General features: G+C 40.0%; 1 protein-coding gene across 2 annotated transcripts in view; it reads left to right on the top strand.

Annotated features, from left to right (window-relative positions):
- The first annotated feature begins 2,291 nt into the window (after window positions 1–2,291).
- Window positions 2,292–17,992, top strand: part of ndrg2 (NDRG family member 2) — a 37,031-nt gene continuing 21,330 nt past the window's right edge. The window contains exon 1 of one of the 2 annotated variants that reach the window (XM_028037994.1): window positions 2,292–2,384. The gene's annotated coding sequence lies outside the window, so the exon portion shown is untranslated. Of the gene's footprint in view, window positions 2,385–2,484; window positions 3,011–17,992 lie in introns of those variants that run through there. The other variant, XM_028037993.1, reaches the window with a different exon arrangement.

The following is a 17,992-nucleotide window of genomic DNA, read 5'->3' as shown; positions in this document are numbered from 1 at the left end:
GGAAACAACGTGGTCAGCTAATGGCAAGACAAATATGATTCTAAGCGTGTCGCTTTGGGGCGGAGGGGGGAGAAAACTGTGACCCTGCTTACATAACCCTCAGAACCAATGAGTGATGCTCTGTTTTTCAGCAGCTCTGCTCCTGGATCCGGTCCGCGGCCAAACGCAGCCAGCGCAGGCAAGGCTCGGCCGGGGATTACACGTGTCGTGTTTATGTTTCCCGTCTTCCTCCTGCGTGAAAGAACTTCACTGTGGGGTTTTATATGGAAAACAGATTCAGCCTGGCGGTGTTCGCTGCGTCGCGGTTACATAACTAAAGGTTTCATGAGGAGCTGAAGGTGTGGGATCAGAATACACATTCAGGGTCAACTGCTTCTGATTGCCACTCCGCTTTTTATGTGGATTTTTGTGGTGTTGTTGTTTTGCTTGCCTTTCCATCTGCACTTTTAAGATTAACTTTCTTGAAAGTCAAACCGTGGACCGGGTCAACACAGGACCAATGATGACTTGCCCTTTTTTTTGTAATATTCTCTCCCTGTTCAAAAAATTCATTTTTTTATTCAAATTGGAATCTAAAGGAAGACCAGATTCATAGTGTAACCTTTTTACAAATTTTCCATTTTTACTGAACCTTTAGGGAGAAAAACTTATTGTCACCAGTGTTATTAATCATCGGTCCTTAAAAACCGAAGAGGAAAACGGGCCACCGATGGAAACCAGCTTGCTGACAGAGATAATCAGAGGCTCTGGCCCAGCAGAGATCATGTCAGACCAATCAGGTTGGCTCTGTCCCGAGGGGCCCCCGTATGCTCACCATATATCGTAAACATAGAGCCTGAAGGGAACGTGGAGCCTTTCTTATTTAATTTGGTTGAATCTTCTTACGGTCGACACCCACAAAATGATTTCAATATATGGACAATGGAACACTAAATATACACTGCTTTACTATTAACTCTGTAAATACATAAAACTCGAATCGAAAATGTTTAGCCACCTCTAGTTATGAATCTACGCATGTAAAAACATTTTAGTGGGAAAATATTGAAAAACGATAATGCTATTTGTTAGAAGAAAAAAGATGAAGTTAAAAATTAAGACAAGGCACGGTATCAGTGAGGTCATCTTGACCCAGTTTTACTGGACAAACAGAGCGACGTTCTGGCACATTCTAGTAAAGACGCCCAGCATAATATTCCACACGGCATCAAAGTTGATAAAACAAAAAACAATGCATTTTATCATAAGCAATACAGCGGATTTGGAATCTAAGAGACCATAATAGTTTTTTGGGTTTTTTTTAAAGCTGGGACGAAAATATCCACAGTACTGTGACTGTGTCCTCGCTCTCTATTTCAACGTGAGCTTCAGTTGAAAAACACTTGTTACAAACCCTGGATTAATTAGCTCCAGCTTTGCAAGCTGTTCATGCCAAAATTGATCTGATGGCTGGAAACTGGCTGCGCAGCATGCTGTCGCACAAAAACGCAGACACTCAGGAACAGGTATTTCAACTCTGCCGACTTAAAAACACCTTGGACTTACTACCCGACTTTTAAAAAGCTCTGCAAATAAGTTCATGGATGTGAAACCGGACCTTGATCTTTATGTCACGTTTCGGTTGCGTGTTTTGCTTGGGTTGTCAAACTTGAGCATGTTGGCTGTGTTTTTAAATGTTCGCCACTTGTGGACCAATTTTAGGAAAGCAAAGTGGTTCATTTTAAATTGGTTTAGAACCTCTTTAAACGCCTTACCAGAATTTCAAGCTGCTGGTCTTTTCTAGGCTTCAGATTGCTCTTCCAGTTTCCCTCGCTCTCACTGACAGGGCCAAATCAAACTAAATTATTTAGGGGCAAAATGGGCAAACCTTGCTCAAAATATTGAGTAATTATGTTCTGTGGGATTTTAGTCATGTACAATTGGAATAAATGTGGGGGTGTTGTAATTTATTCCTCACCAGATATTATTTAAAAATTACAAAGAAATTTGATCAGTCTTACCTGGAGCCCAATTGTTCAAGTTGATTTTAAATATCCACATGTCCAAATGTTATAAAAGCTTTTTTTTTTTTTTACTGCTGTATATTAACAAAGCTTATAAAATGTATATTCACAGAATCAAAGTTATGATAATATGACCGATAAATAAATTTCAGTACAATTTTGTACTGTTTCGTGTCGTTTTGCGGATTAGTACGTACTTATCTCATATTCTTAATGTTTTGATGGGAACATCTGTGGTGATATCGACACTATAGGGCGGCAGAAACGCAGCCGCTCGCGACACGTTACAGAGAAAGTGGGCTCGAAGTCGCGGCTGCCGTTTGTCGGGCTCCTCCAAGTGCGGCCATTTTCCCCTCATCCTCCCCGAATCTTCAGCTCCAGGTGCGTTTGTTTACCTGCCTGCTCGGTCCCAGGCGGGAACGCTCGCGCGCTGGGGGGGCTCTGCTCCGCGAGCGCCACAAGGACGGGCCGTACCACCGCAGCGATGAAGAGGAGGGGGGGAGTCAGCGAGTGAAACCAGGCTTTTTCTGGCGATATTAGCTAAACAGTAACTCTAGCCCCCGGGCGCAAACCGTAATACAAACAAAATAAGATTTCTAATGTTTCTAAAGAAGAATAATAAACTTAAAGGGGTTTTAGTCGTCAGCTGTTCCGTTTATAAGTTTCTTTCTCCCCCCCCCGTTTTCAAACTCCGAGGCTCCATCTTGCCTTTTGATTGACCGCAACATATAGTTTTTTTTTCTGGGTGCTGAATTTTTCCCCCTGCTGGAAAGAAATAAGGCAACAGTGGAAGGCTGGGAAAGAAAAAGGCACGGCGGAAAATAAAAAAAAAAAAAAAGCGGTGGAAGAGAAAGTATCATAACAGGAGCTTCGCGGAAAAAAGTGGGGGGGACAGGTTGGAAAAACAGCAAGAAGAAACTGAGCAAGTGGGGAAGGAGACTTGCCATATAATTCTTTTTTTTTTGGAGTCCGTTCATTTTATTGACAGCGAGCTTCACATTAAAAAGGTACGTCTCTGCTTATTTTTCTCTTCCGCGCGCACCAAATTGTTGTGAAATTATTGTGAAAGCCTCCGTTTGTTTGGTTGTTGCTCTCGTATTAAACTCCGTTGCAACAGTAAATCATTTAAACGTCGTCTGCTTAGCTGGAACGTGTTCAACTCGAACCGCTGCAAGTTTTTGGTATCTGCTCGCACAAGAAATTGTGTTTTTAATTAACGCGAGAGCTCGTGGCGGAGCGTGTTATTGATGCGCACATGTGGCACAGCCAGCGGGCTCTTTGTTGCTCCAGCCTCTTGCTTACAGTAAGTGGCCGCGGCATGGCAGGATATAGGCCCATATTGACATTTTCATACCGCACGAACTTATGTGATATATGGAGCGCCCCCCCTGCCCCCTCCTCTGCTCTCCTTCCTCCATTTCTTTACTGCCTTTCAGCCGCATCCATGCTTGTCTTTGTGCAGTAAAACAGTCCACTCCACAGGGCTGCAGCTCGAGGCTGTTTTCATGCTCCGGTGCTTTTTATTTACGCGACTGCGAGGTTGTTTGTTTGTTTATTTATTTATTTTCTCCTCTTCTTCTTTTCCTCCCAATGCGAAGTGCTGGGAGGGAGCTGCCACATTACCAAAAAATGTGTCAATGTCAAATGGAGGTGTGTCCCCTGAGTGTGGCTTTAGTGGCCCCCCCGTGTTGGCTCGGATATAAGCGCGCGAGAGACGACTGACATGAAATGTCACAATAAAGGTCCATTTTCACGAGGAAACCCGCGGGTAGCTTTTATATGTAGCCTATTCTTGGGTGCTGTTTTGATTCGGGTTTGTCGTGCTACCTAGAGGCGCACACGCTCACTCACACGGAAGCTCGCGCGCAGCTCCTGTGAGTCATACCGCATTTAGACGCTCGCGCTGCTTGAGCGAAGTGAGTGGAGAGCCCCTGCGTGCTGACAGCGTGCACGCGCACACTCAAATAGCCTCTTCGAAAGTAGGAATTGTGTTTCTCATTTGTTTTTAAATGATCAAAGTTGTTGTTTTTTTTTCTTGTTTTTTTAAATCCGGGCGCACGAGGACACAGGAAACGCACCTGTACCTGCACGCGCTATGACAGAACTGATGAATGGGCGACGACGCAAACACAGCCACGTTCAGGAGAAAATGCCCCGGATTTTTTCTTGCTGGGGCGTGGTGTTTATTCAGCACCTAAATCTCCATGTTTATAACAAACATCAAAATGAATGACTACAGCAGGAAGTTCATTTCTAAAAATCAAATACAAATGAGACGATTTAAAGGGTTAGTTAGCAAATTTTCAAATAGGTAATTCCTGTTTCACTTCTTGCCCTGTACCACTTTTTTTTTTTTTACAAATCTCATTTTTGAGCTGTAGCCTCCTCTCTACATTTTGCCATTCAGGCTGGGAAGTTAGAGAATCCCAACTGAACGCAGCATTGCTTTTGATAAGGTCTGACCTATGCCTGCAAATGCACTCACAAATGTCATTTTCAAAAGGCTTTTTAGTTTGATGTGTTCCAATCAGGCGTGGAAACTAGCACCTGCTACGGTGCGGCTGAATTCACAAAGTGGCTAGTAAATTTGATCAACCCCCAAGCTGAAGTGGTGGGTGTGCAATTTGAATATTTCGAGAGTATGTAACAATAACTATAACTGATGGACAATTGTGGCTAAATAATAATACATTTTATTTTTGTAGTGCTTTCCTAAAAACTCTAAATACATTATAGGAACCAAATAAAAATCACACTAATTTGTGTTAAAATTAAGACTATTTGCTTGGAACTAGAAGCAACCATATGGCTGTAAGTTTGAGTTTAGCTCCCTCCTTATGTTGATGTGCCTTTTGGCAAAGTTTCCTACTGATTGGTGTTTGAATGTGTGGATTTTTGTTAGTGTGGCTGAATGAATATAGGAGATTCATGGTGTAAAATGCTTTGAGTGGTTGATCATATACAGCATCATATACATTCAGTTCATTTACCATCTTTGGCACCAATGGGCCTCAGTAGACTCTATTGCATGCCAACATTTCTCAACAAGATCCAATGGATTAATATCTCGTTAGTTGGTCAGAGGTGTGTATTTCAAAAACTGTACAATTTTATAATAAATACACCAAGATGAAAAAAAGTAAATTTCCAATACAGGATTTCACAAATATACAACATCTTTAAAATTCTTGCAAATCACTCAAACATTATTGCTTCTATATATATTGATCAACTGGGTCACTTGATGTAAGAGAGGCAATAAAGATTTAAATGAGATGGGGGGAAAATAGTAATCAATGCCAGCCACACAAAGAAGATGTTTGTTAACTAATGATGATTTTGCTGATTTGGCAACTTTTAACAGTCTGACGTGGATTCTGATGCACTTTTATTAAGTCTGACTCTGTTTCCCTAAGGACTGAAACTACAATTGAGATTAGCATTACAAAATCAGACAGAGACACTGCTAAAGCTACCAGGGGTTTAACATTGAATATATGAGCCAGAATATGACTGGAGAGACGATGGCTGCTAATGTGGATGCTGAGGCTGAAGTTGAAGTTGTACTCCTGGTTGTAGTTTTGTATTTAACTACAACCAGTAGTTGTAGTTAAATAGCCGTTTAAGAATAGGTATTCTACTTATACGGCCTGAAATGGATAAGTAACATGCCAGTGTAGTCACACTGTTACACAAAATAATACACAAATCCAATGTATTTTGCATTTAGCATTAGTGCCTAAGCCGAGTGGAGAGCTTTATTCTGTGACTAGACAGAATAAAAAATAATTAGAAATGTTTTTCTTGTTTACTTGCTATAACTGGTTTTCAGTTTTATCATTTGTTTTGTATCAGTACCACCCCTTGGATCAATGCTGGGGACTAACTGGTTCAATTAGACCCACTGCCAATGTTTGCTGTTCATTCTTGGCAGGTGTGGTGAATGGTGCAGTGGTTTCGCAAATCCCTTGAAAATAAACTCCTCATCACAAACCACTACCACAAGATTGTGTTGCCAAATTATCCAGTAATTTATCCAGTACTCTCACATACAACTCAGATTTCTTGCTGTCATCTTACAGAACACAAGCAAACTCCACTCAATAACAAATGTGCATAAAAACGTAAGCAGTTGCATTTAGGGATGGAAGATAAAAAACGAATTTTGATTCATTGACATGAACGATCACAAACATATGACCTGGATTACATGTAAGTTATGGTTAACGCATAGATTACATACACATCACATTTGCATCAAATCAAATGGATGAGTGTGACGCTATGAAAATATTTGAAACACAGCCATGAGAAGCTGTTATTTGGCTCCACCCAGACAGAAGTAAAACAGTTGATCTCCAGTGCCACAACAAACCAGAAGAACGTTGGACTGGTGATGATGAAGTGCCGCCTAACTCGGAGAATTCAAAGCTAATTACAGAGTTCATTGCAACGGTTGCCACGAAGGGTTTGCAATTATTGGAAAGCAATGGGAAGTTGTTTTGTTTTTGCTCTATGGAGAGTTCTTTGGACATACCATACCACCTCAAAGATATTTCACTGAATCTGCTACAACAACACCAAAACAAAGTGATGGGATCACAAGCAGGTTTGCTAGCTCTAACCTTTGATGCAGAGCCCGGTTTTAATCGGCATGTCATTGTGATTTATTGGTACTTTGACACAAGGGCTTTGGCTCTTGTCCAAGTCATCATTGCAACATTTTCAACATGACTGGAATTCTAAATAGTTAGTTTTTTTTTTTTTAATGTAGGTTTTCATTTTTAACCCTACAAGCTATCTTATCATGTTCCCTATCTCTATGTGCTTCAGTTAACATCATATTGTGATTCAGCTTCTCTTGTGCTTGTGAGCTGATTGCATTAGTGGAAAGACATGACTGTACACTTCAAAGCATTTCTGCTCTTCTAATCTGCTACAAAGCATGGTTTATTTATTTAGGTCACGGTAACAAATGGTTCTTCAATGCTTCCTTTGTGTTCGTATGATTATTGAACAGATGCTGGGCTGTAGAAGAGGCACTTCCTCACCATTAAGGGTATTTCATTTTGAAAAACGATGACACTGATAGATGTCACAATGACTCTCCAGACTGGAGGATTACTAATTAGTTTCAACATTTCATCGATAGACCCAACAGTAACAACCAATCTTGGTGGCACCATGATGCTGGTTATCAACTCATAAAATTCATCAAGGTTTTCAAAATATGTATTTGTTCTTGTAAAATATTAACAATGAATGGCTTTTGATAAACGTCTTACATAAACACGCACCTTAAGAATCACTCAGGTCATTAATAATGAGCTGTTCAGTAGTTGCAAGATTCAATCCAGGCTTTGGAAAATATAAATTGATCATATTTCAGAAGCCAGTCAGGTGAAATGTTTAGACAAGTTCCAGTTACGTTCCGCCGCATCTATTATAAACATACATAAATATATAAGTGAAAGCTAGCTCAGTCTGAAACCAGGGTTAGCGCTGATTAAAATACTCTGCCACATGTGAATTACATCTGTAAATGTCAGAGCTGTAATAATATGTTCAGTTCAGAATAGGAGAAAAAACTATTTTCCTCTTGAAAACAAATCAAGCTCTTTATTTTATTTTTTTGGGGAAAAAAACTAAATAATTCTCCTTTTTTTGTTTTCAAAATAGCATAAAGGTTTCCGAAATAAAGGTTTATGTTTTAATAATCTGATATCAGTATAAAAAACCCAGTCTCATGATTTAACTGTATATTTAATGTTTTTTAAAATACACAAAGCAAGTTTAGTTGAACTCTTTTGACATAAATTTACAACATAATTTCAAAGCAGTTGTACATCACAAATGGTCTCAAATCAACTCAGATTCCTCTAATGCCAAAACAGCCCCAACTAAAACTGGCTTATATGTGATTATTCTTTGTATCCTTTCAAATATTTTGATTCAAAGATACTTTATTTATTCCAAGTAAAGTAATAACCCTTGTATCTCACATCATCCCATATTATTAGAGTCGTTATGAATGGTGATGCTGTGGGCAGAAATGGAATCTGACAAACTTGATGTGACTGTGGCTTTTTCAGCACTGATGTGGGTTCTGAGAAAAGAAGCAATCTGAAGAACTATAAAGGCAATCTTGTTTTAAAAAATGTTTGACAGTTCTAGTTGAGAACATGAATGATTTATAAGTTGGCTATTTCAGTTACAATGAGAAAACTTGCATTTTGAAAAACAGTACCAATTCCCCATATGTTTAAATAACATGCAAGACGATCCTGTGAAGTGAAACGTTGACCAATCGCCCGCCATCAGACCAAGGATGCTGGCGACCAGTGTTTCACTTTCAATGAGCTGCACTGTTGACGTACGTATCTCGCTGTTGATTTCCTACTTTTCTTCTTGAGCCGAGTCATACACATCTGTCGGAGCCAAAAATAAACTCCTGAGCTGAAACACTTGCCCTTTGCTCTGATGCAGCGTCTCTTGAGTGTGTGCGGTCCGGGTCCATCAGTCATCCAAGGAGATAAAAACTCGCTGACATCATTGCCGGGTGATAGGGAGCTGGCACGCATTTATGAACCCGCTGAGAAGGCCGTGAAGTAATCAGACAACAGACAAAAACTGAAACATTTTGTCGGGTGCTAAAAGACGGTGACTGTATTTGTTAACCCCAATCAGCCATGTTCTATCGTCGCCACACTATTGAACTCAGTGGCAGCTATTGAACAAACCTGACCTCGTTATTGATTGTTGTGACATCATTGGACTTTCCCGATGCCCATTTTGCACTCAGATGGCAACCGTTCCACTCAGAGCAGACGGCAAATATTCCAAATAAATATTTGTTTTGTTTGGCAAAGAACAAACGTACTTCCTCAGGTAGTCCTGAAAACCAGGGCAAATACAGACCGACACCTTGTCTGTTGACTCGACCAATATTAACATTTACTCACACAGTGTTTGCTGATCCGTCAGTGTTGTCTCCAGGGAAGCTTGATCTGTTAGGTGAGTAATGGCTCTACAGAAGCGTAAGGCTGACAGTTCTGACACTGAATACTAAAGTGAGTTATACTGGGAAATTTATATGTAAAAGAAAAAAAAAAAAGCATTGACAGTTTCATTTTGAATCAGAGATACTGATGCAGAGATTTTATGTTGAGTTTCCAAGCTCTGCTTTTGTAACGTTCTGACAGGTTAAATATTTTTTACATTGTTTTCCAGTATAACTGTACAGGTGGAGAAAAGTTTGGAAATGTCACAATCCTGCAGGTTTGTGTTTTCATTTGTCTTTTGATCATTTCTAGGTGTATTTTTGTTAGTTCTTTCCATATTCAGTTGTCATTTTTGACATAAGGATTTTGCAGTACTCGTTCATTCCTTTGTGTTTAGGTTCTTATTTATTTTTGTAGTCCGTCCTTTGTGTATTTAAGGAGATGACATGAAAACCTCAGAAGACACTGACCGCAACTTCCTTCCTCACGACATGTAAACAAAAATGGAGTGGCGTCGGATTTTAGCGGTTGCATGATTTCTAGTTTGTCTTTGGTAAAAGACCACAAACCATTTCTCCCGCTAGCTCTAGATGCAAGTGTTTGTTTTGGTTGTATTTGCCCACAATGCCCTGCGCTACAGTCCGTTTCCTGCGTGTGAAGAGGTCTCCAGTTCGCTTGCTTTGAATATACTGTATGCATTCAAAACTTTGTGTTAATTAGTCTCCCTCCCTCACTTTCTCCCAGCCACAGCTGCAACTGATTGTGTCTGATTAGCCCATCTGGTTCTTCATTTCCCACCCCTTCCTCAGTACATAAGCTCACCAGTTTTCTTTGTTCATTGTTGGATTCTTCTGTTACATTCTCTCTTTCAGTTTTATCGGTTCCATGCCTTCTTCCCTTTGGAGCCTTTTTGCCTCTGGCCCTGCCTGCATTTGGATCCAACTACAAACCAAACCATGACAGGAAATAAACTACCATGTCTCAAAGACCTGGACTTTTAACAGGGGTGTACACTTTTATTAGCCACAATATGTCAGGGATTAGCAGGGTTGGCAGAGTTAGCATTTTCAGCTGTAAACATCTGTGTACTGGCTGGGTAGCCTGCAGCTAACATCAGCTGAGGTCTTACCTTCTGCTTACATTGGAACCTCACTGGATAACCGATGTGATGTAGTAAAAATCATGAACATTTTAGTTTTCTGCCTTCAGTAACAACTTCCACTCTGAAGATAGTTGTTGATAGAGCAACCTGGTAGCACTTAAGTAAGGTACACATCATTAAATCAATTCCCAGGTAACCTAATAGTGTAACTCTAAATTTAAACTGTTAGCAACAATGTGTTTAGCTAACCACAAGTGTTAAACTGAGTGTCACTGAAAAACTGACCAGTTTGGTCAATCAGCTGAGATTCTGTTTATGAAACTTCAGACACTGTGAGCGCTATTAAAGGGTAGATAAATGTGTGGAGCTACGTTGAGGCGGTCCAGTAAACAGCTTTAATTGGATCCGTGTTGCTTCAGAGGTGGATTAAGTTCCCAGAATAAGAGCAGAGTCGATGTTGCTATCATCTTGTCCGCCTTGAAATAGTGCTGGCCTTTCTGTGGAGGCGGTGACGACACCGATTCCATTTCCGCTGGACTGTGCAGAATGCCAGCTGTTGCATACGCGCCGCTGTTGTGATAACGTTCCGTGTTGTTGGGACGCCGGGCTCTGATTGAAAGGGGCAAGCACAAGTGGTCTGTGGTGTAGTGCATGATGGTGCTCCAGTGGTGATGCTACCTTAGAGCTTATGAGCAATTTCCTCGACAGACTCTTGGGTTTTGCTTTCATTTTCTCCAAAACCACTGAAGGCTCAGGAGTTTCTTCTCTTTTTGCTGGAAGTCTGAACAAAATCTGAACAAAGTGAGGATCAGTTCTGTTTCAATCAACAATAATAAAGTTGTCGTAGGTATCTTTAAAGATTTTGATCACAGCTGAACCATTGTGTATGCATTGTTTTCCACTGTTTGTCTTGAATGAATGTCTCCCTCTTTTACTAGACATTATTTGATATAGGCAGCGTTGTGAGACTTATTTGACTCATGTATGATTTATGGTACAGAGAGCCTTACTGTTAAATATTGTTTAACTGGTTGCAGGTTTTTCAGTCATTCTTTTTACTGAGTAGCTGCTGTATTGAGCCTACAAGTATGTTGCATGTTTACATTAATTAAGTGAATTTATTACCAGATCATTTTTAATTTTTGCCAGATCACATAGTATCATTTATAACTAACTCGAAAAATAAACAGGCGATCGACAAAGATCGGTGATCGGCAGAGATCGGCCTCCTGGGTGATCGGTATCAGAATCGGCAGCAATAAACCTGATCGGAACATCCCTACTAAAAACGATCATTTATGAAAACTTTGACCAATGTGAACATTTGACCAAACTCCATATTTTTGTTTGAGTGGGTAGGAAGAAAAACTGAGATATAGGATCTCGCATATAAAAGTCTGTGACAAGAAAATGCACCAATATATCCGCATACTTTCTTTGACATGATTCCCAATCGACATCAACTTGTGTTTCAGCTGAAACAAGTTGGGGGGGGAGGGAAGTAATTTCAGCTGAAAAGGAAAAGCTGTCTTAAAAATGCTCAACTTTGTGTGACCAGAGTTGGAGTCAAGTGCCAAAAAAAATGTAATCATCCTTAGATCTATCCAAATAAATTATTACTGTATTTCAGATTGGATTTAGAGATACCAACATTTGTGGACATGTTGTAAACATGAAGTCGAACCGTTCCCGTCTCTCTTATTCACATGTCCCAGTTAAATCCTGTGCAGCCTGTGAAATTGCAGCTCCTACTAATAAAGACTGTTTAGTTTTATACTTCTGGCTCTTGGCTCAGAGTTAAACACAGGCGCTGCTCTGTTGATACAAGCACTCTGCACATTTTGGTGAAACCTGGCCGGCACCGCACGAGGAAGCGTCAAAAATGAAAATCAAAACATTTCCAGTTGTGCTCACACACTTTGATTTCTAGTAGCGCAATTAACAAACAAAAGGGGATAAAGAAAGTAGGGCTGAAACAATTAATCATGATTAATTAGTTATTGAAATAATTGTCAGCTAATGTAGCATTGATTACTCATTAACAGGAACTTCCAATAAAAGATAATTTGCTGAAAGAACAACACGCTCAGAGCAGTAATTCAGCCAAAACTGTACAAAACATTCCAATTAATCTACAAATGATCAAGCATATACTGAAGGAATGCTATGTTATTGGATTTCGGGCAATAGAGCGTTCCTATTTATAAAAAGAATTGAATTACTTACATCTTTTAATGCATTTCTTAATAATTTATAAAAATGATTGAAATAAAAATTCTGCATAATGGCAATTTCTTCTGATCGATTAATCATCTAAAGAATTGATTACTCAACTAGTCATGAGTTGCAACCCTAAAAGAAAGTTGAACTTAAAAAGTTTTTGCAGTAAATCCAGTCTCACAGCACTGAAAAATGTGTAATTTAATACACCTTTAAGCTAGAAATACTTTGTGGAGCAACATGAATTCATCCTCTGGTGAAAAATTAAATACACAGGGGGATTTAAAAGTGCTTCAACACTCCGCCTGTGCTACCAAACATCCTTACAGCCAATTACTCCGATAAGGCTCCTCATATTTCACTTGTACGGGCGGCTTCTGGAATACGAGCCCGGTTGTATTTTTACTGTCCGCACAGCGAAGAGGAGTACATTAGCTGATGATTGAAATGGCTTGGAAGGACGCTCGCTGCGTGGGAGTTCCAGATCAGTCTAGTCTGAATAAATTCTGGCCATGTGACTAGCACACAATATTCTCCTCAGGTTTTCTTTCTCTACCAGCCAATGGTAGTGTCTAGGATGTACCAGCTTGAGTAAGAATATGGATTTTTGTTATTTATATCCAGTGTAGGTGTAAGTGTGCGCAAGAGGCTCAGCAACTGGGTCAGTGTGTATGGATTTAAAGCTGAGTGTAGGTGTATAAGATTGCAGAGGTCTTTATATGTATCTGTGTGTGTGTGGGCGTGGGTTTGTTGGGGGACACATCAGTCCACTGGCTGATGGCCTAAGGCCAGATACAGATAGGCCGGGCAGCACAAAGCTCCGTCTGTTCCTACTAGTCCAAACGGCCCTTCACAACATCCTATTTATAGGCAAACGTTCAGATCCAACTCCATTCATACTTCTCAGGTTGGATCCAAGCGTCTTCTGGCGTTCCTCTCCCTCTAGGTTTTTGACGTTGTGTGTCCGAGTGCATGTCCAGTCTGTCAGAGCTGACGGTACGCCATGTGTGTGTTACACAACTAGGAGTGTTTCTCAATAAATCTTCAGGTTGATGGGAGAGAGGCGGGTTGGCCAAAAGACCAATCAGAGCAAATCAACACATGCAATATCCATATGAGGAGGGTTCATACCCAGCAGATTGTGTACATGTACATAACAAATCTCCTAGCAACAAGGCATGAGCGCACTTATTGTATAACTGTTGGCCACTGATGGCCGGGTGTACAGTAATAAAAAAGATGGCTTCTAGAAACAGGCTGCTGTGGTGATGATGGAGTTCTGTTTGATGTTAGGTGCATCACTCTGTAAAAACATCAAGTGGTCATACAGTTCTCCAGGCTTCCTGAAAGGTTTCCGTTGGACTTTGGCTACCTTTAACAAGGCCTATCCGGGTTTGAAATTCTGCCTTTATAATATCCTACAATATAACAACTCTTGGAAATATGGCCGTGTTTTCACTGTATTTATACAAGAAGTTTAGCTTACCACAAAAAAACAAGAGTTATGTCCAATCTTTGTGACAGCTAGTCTAACCCCCTTTGACTGAAATGGCCTTAGTGAGACGCCCTTACTGTCCCTAACATTGAACTGTGATGTTAGAGAGGTTTCTGAACTACCTGTTTTATGTTATCCCCTCTCCCCTCTATCTCTGACTGAGTCTTAGACTGCATTCACACCAGCCCTGTTTATTCCACTTCAGTCAAACTGTAGTTTGTTTGCCTAGAAAGGGGAGATGGGAATGTGCAGTTGATATCTGATGCAGACCAAAACAGTGAACTCTGGTCCGCCTAAAAACTGAGGTCTCTGTTCAGTTGAAGTGAACTCTGGTACGGGTCGAATGCACATATGGATTTCAACCAGACCAGAGATGCAGGAAGAGGATAATACCCAGGGCATTCTGGGTAAATACAACCAAAACACAATAATTTGTGGTCTTTGGTCAAAGACAAATGAGAAATCTTACAACAGTTAAAATTTGATGCTACTTAATTTCTGTTTACATTTTGTGAAGAAGAAGGTTTCAGTCGGTGTCTTCTTCAGAGGTTTTTGTTTCGTTTCCTGCAGTGGCTCTTGGTGCAGCGCCACCAACGGCGAGTGTGGGAACAACATTTTCAAAGGTTTGGTTCGTTTCACACAGTGCAGTGTGGAAGCGAACCGCAACGGCTGAAAATGTAACAAATGTTGCAATTTTGGCCCCCCATTGTACCGAGTCTACCGAACTATCAGCCGTGAAAACACAAGTACAGTAAAGTACACACAAAATCTTCCTGCTGAATAAAACGCATAGATAAAAAATATTCTAAAAAGGTGGGAAAACAGAGATGTTTGTAGATGCTGATGGCTTTAGCTGAGCTGATAGAAAAGCCAAACAGTTTTAGGATGCGCTCTGCTCTGTGTCCAGTTGTATTGCAAAGAGTGGGAAGCAGAAAAACTGTGGATAAATCATTACTCTGAATGTTTCAGCTCTAATCAGGATGAGTGTAACTCAAAACAATATCTAGAGCACATTAATGTCATTTGCTGCTTCCTGTGTTAGATCACTACCATCCAGCTGTCACCATAACTATGGAAAAAAAAGAAATGATTATAGATTAGAATAGCTTGAATAACATTCTAGTTTCTTTTATAGATAACTTTAATCAGAGCAGGTCGGCCCCTGCTCCTCATTACTTCTCATTACACCAGAAGAGGAGATTTGTAAATCACTTACTTATAGAGGAAATGACACATTTTTTTGTAAAGGAATGAAACACCATTTCTCACATAGTTGTGCTATTTATGTTATGATATTTAACAGAAAGACAAACAAATCTATAGAGGGAATACCATGAAAAAATGAGAGGACAATAATCTGGTTGCTTTCAACGGAAACTCCTGTAACTCAACTTTGTGACGTCAAAACAAACAGAAACCACCTGTAACTTTACTCTGCTATTAGGGACACCAAAGTTTCTCATGCAGGTGCAGTGGAGACAGGAACGAGGACTGAGCCACAACTTTTGCCAACATTGACCATAAATTTGTGCAGACTGGAATTGGGAAAATAAATGTGCTCATTGGAAATACACCAATTTTGAAAAGAACTCAGGTTTTTCAATCAAAAGTTATTGCACTAAGAGGAAGTGGTTTTTCGGCCATCTTGAAATTGGTGTGTTTCTCAAAGCAGCAATGGAAACACTTTTTTCCCATCACGAGTCGACGATGATGCATATCGCCTGAAACAACGTATTCACGTGTGAATTTTAATTGCTTTTTTTATTTAATGGAAGCGCCGCGATGAGAAGTTGCGGTTTTTCAACATTAGCGGTATAACGACAAAGTTTTGTGCACACTTTTAATGGAAACGCAGCAGCAGTCTGATTTAAGCATTGATTGTATTCAAGCAGTTATATTTTTATATAATCAGTATATCCAGACAATGACTATAGCTGTTTTATATTCCTTTACTTTTTGTAAAACATGCCAACCAAATTTCCAGTAAGTGCTATACTTTGAACTTTAAGCTTTAGAATGTCATAAAATCAAATTAAAAATAGTTGACTAAATAAAAGCAAAAGTAACTGAATTGTTGTTTTTATTCATTAGTGGTTAATCATAATTGTAATTTAGTATGTATCAAATGAGGCATTGTGAAAACAAAGTGTGCTTCCACAACGAGACAGTGTATTTATCTCATTGTATCCACACTTGCACAACCAGGTTATTGCACATGGTGTGTTTTCTTTGTTTCCCCTCCTAACAGATTTACCTTGTTTTCTGTTCAGTGGTGCAGAATATCTCACACTTCAGTTGGAAAAGATTATAAATTATTCTTATTAAACATCAAAAATCTTGCTATTCTGAAAGGACTTTTGAAATCCACCGTATTTAATTTTCCCACTAAAAAATGTCATCCACTGGTTTCAGTTTCATACCCAGCATCATTGGATTTCCAGCTATGTTCAGTGATGGCCACTGGATTTGCAGTAATGAAGTAACCGTCCTAATTATGTTTTCATGAAGCAGGACCTCACTTTCCTCTCACACCGACATCAGCCACCGCGCCGACAGAGGATCTGTCAATGACAAATATCGGAACCGACTTGTGATGGCGCGTGACGCAGTCTCAAGCGCCCGTCTTTGGGGTGACTCATGTAACTCTCATCACGTGACTTGTGTGGTGGATGATGCACAGATGCCTTCAGGAATTTTGGCCACGCTGTCACATTCACTAAATATCATAGAAGAAGAGAACTTGAGAGGAGAGGTTTTGGCGTAAAAAGGGACAAAAGCATGTGGACATTCCTCGTCGTGTTGTCAGATTACATCCTTTTTTTTTTTTGCCGACAAAAATACCAGGAACGCCACATGATAATGTTGCTTCTTGGTTTCTTTTTTTAAACCTAAATGAAACTGTACCGACTGGAACAACACTGTCCTGCGCTGGTGCAGATGGAAGCAGATGTTTGCAGTTTGCTTCCAAACAGGAAAAAAAAAGAAAATCTTGTAAAAAGCCTTCTCAGCCAATCAGAAGTTGTGAAACATTCATGGTATTTCTTGTGGTTCTGGACGCAGATGATTGAAGTCAGGAGAAAGAGCAGAAGAGAATGTTTTGATCTCTACATTCACGTGGCCCGTCATTGCAATTGAACGTTTCTGGACACACACTTGCTTTGTTATACTTTAAATGTGTAAATCATTCATTCCTTGTGGGCAGCCTGATGTTGTCAGATTTCATGATGTGTTTCTCTTTGTGTCTTCTTGAGATTTACTGAGCATAAAAAAAAATTCTGTCGGGCTTTAATGTTTCTTTGAATTAAAATAATTGCAATGACTTTTGTTGGCACTTCTAGTGCTTTGCAACATTTTATGTAATGATGTAGCCCTGCAATGGTTGTTTACTCAGAAGAGCAGCAGTGAGTTTGTTAACGCTCCACAGAAGGGCAGAAAAAAAACCTCAGAAGGCAAATGAATGCCATAGCAGATGTTTAGACCTGTCACGATAATACATTTTGTCCAACAAGAAATTGTCCCAGAAATTATCATGATAAACAATAACATTTTCAAGTAACATATTGATAATGGCATAATAATGCAAGTTTGCCCTCTCTCAGACTAATAACGTGTTGCTAAATAGGAAAGACGAGTATGGAACCCTGTCAAGAACTCGGATGGAAAGTCAGTGTTACGGTTTTCGGAACGCAGCTACAGGAAGGAAGACTTTTACAAATCTGCTTTCATGCAGCTCTTCTTAAGCTTCATCTTCTTTAGCTCCGTGTCAGAGTAAAATATATGAAATGTAGATTTTAGAAACGAGATTCTATCTCTGAGATCTGCCTTTATAGGATTTAGGAGTCTTTTTAGAATGAGTGTCTGAAGAGAAGCTGCTGTATGTTGGGCTGTGGCAGAAAATCAGAGAGCCAGGCTGTTTATCTCTTTCATCTCCCAGCCAATGGCCTCACAATATCAAATTACCCTGGTTGGAAGGTCAATTAGTGGAAGTGTGTCTCTCCGTGTCTGCGTCCATGATCATGTGCTCGTCTATTGGGCTCATGACCCAGATTGAGAAGATCGATTCAGTCCAAATCCCATTTTCTTTCTTGTTTTATTTTTTTAGCATCAGTGGAAAAAGCACACTCCAGTCTGAGCAAGATGAGCCATCTCATCATTTGCACCGCCGCAGCAT

This window comes from Xiphophorus couchianus, chromosome 14 (genome assembly GCF_001444195.1).
Source record: "Xiphophorus couchianus chromosome 14, X_couchianus-1.0, whole genome shotgun sequence".
Lineage (NCBI taxonomy): Eukaryota > Metazoa > Chordata > Actinopteri > Cyprinodontiformes > Poeciliidae > Xiphophorus > Xiphophorus couchianus.
Note: the sequence above shows the minus strand (reverse complement) of the source record. Positions and strands in the feature narration are given on the sequence as shown.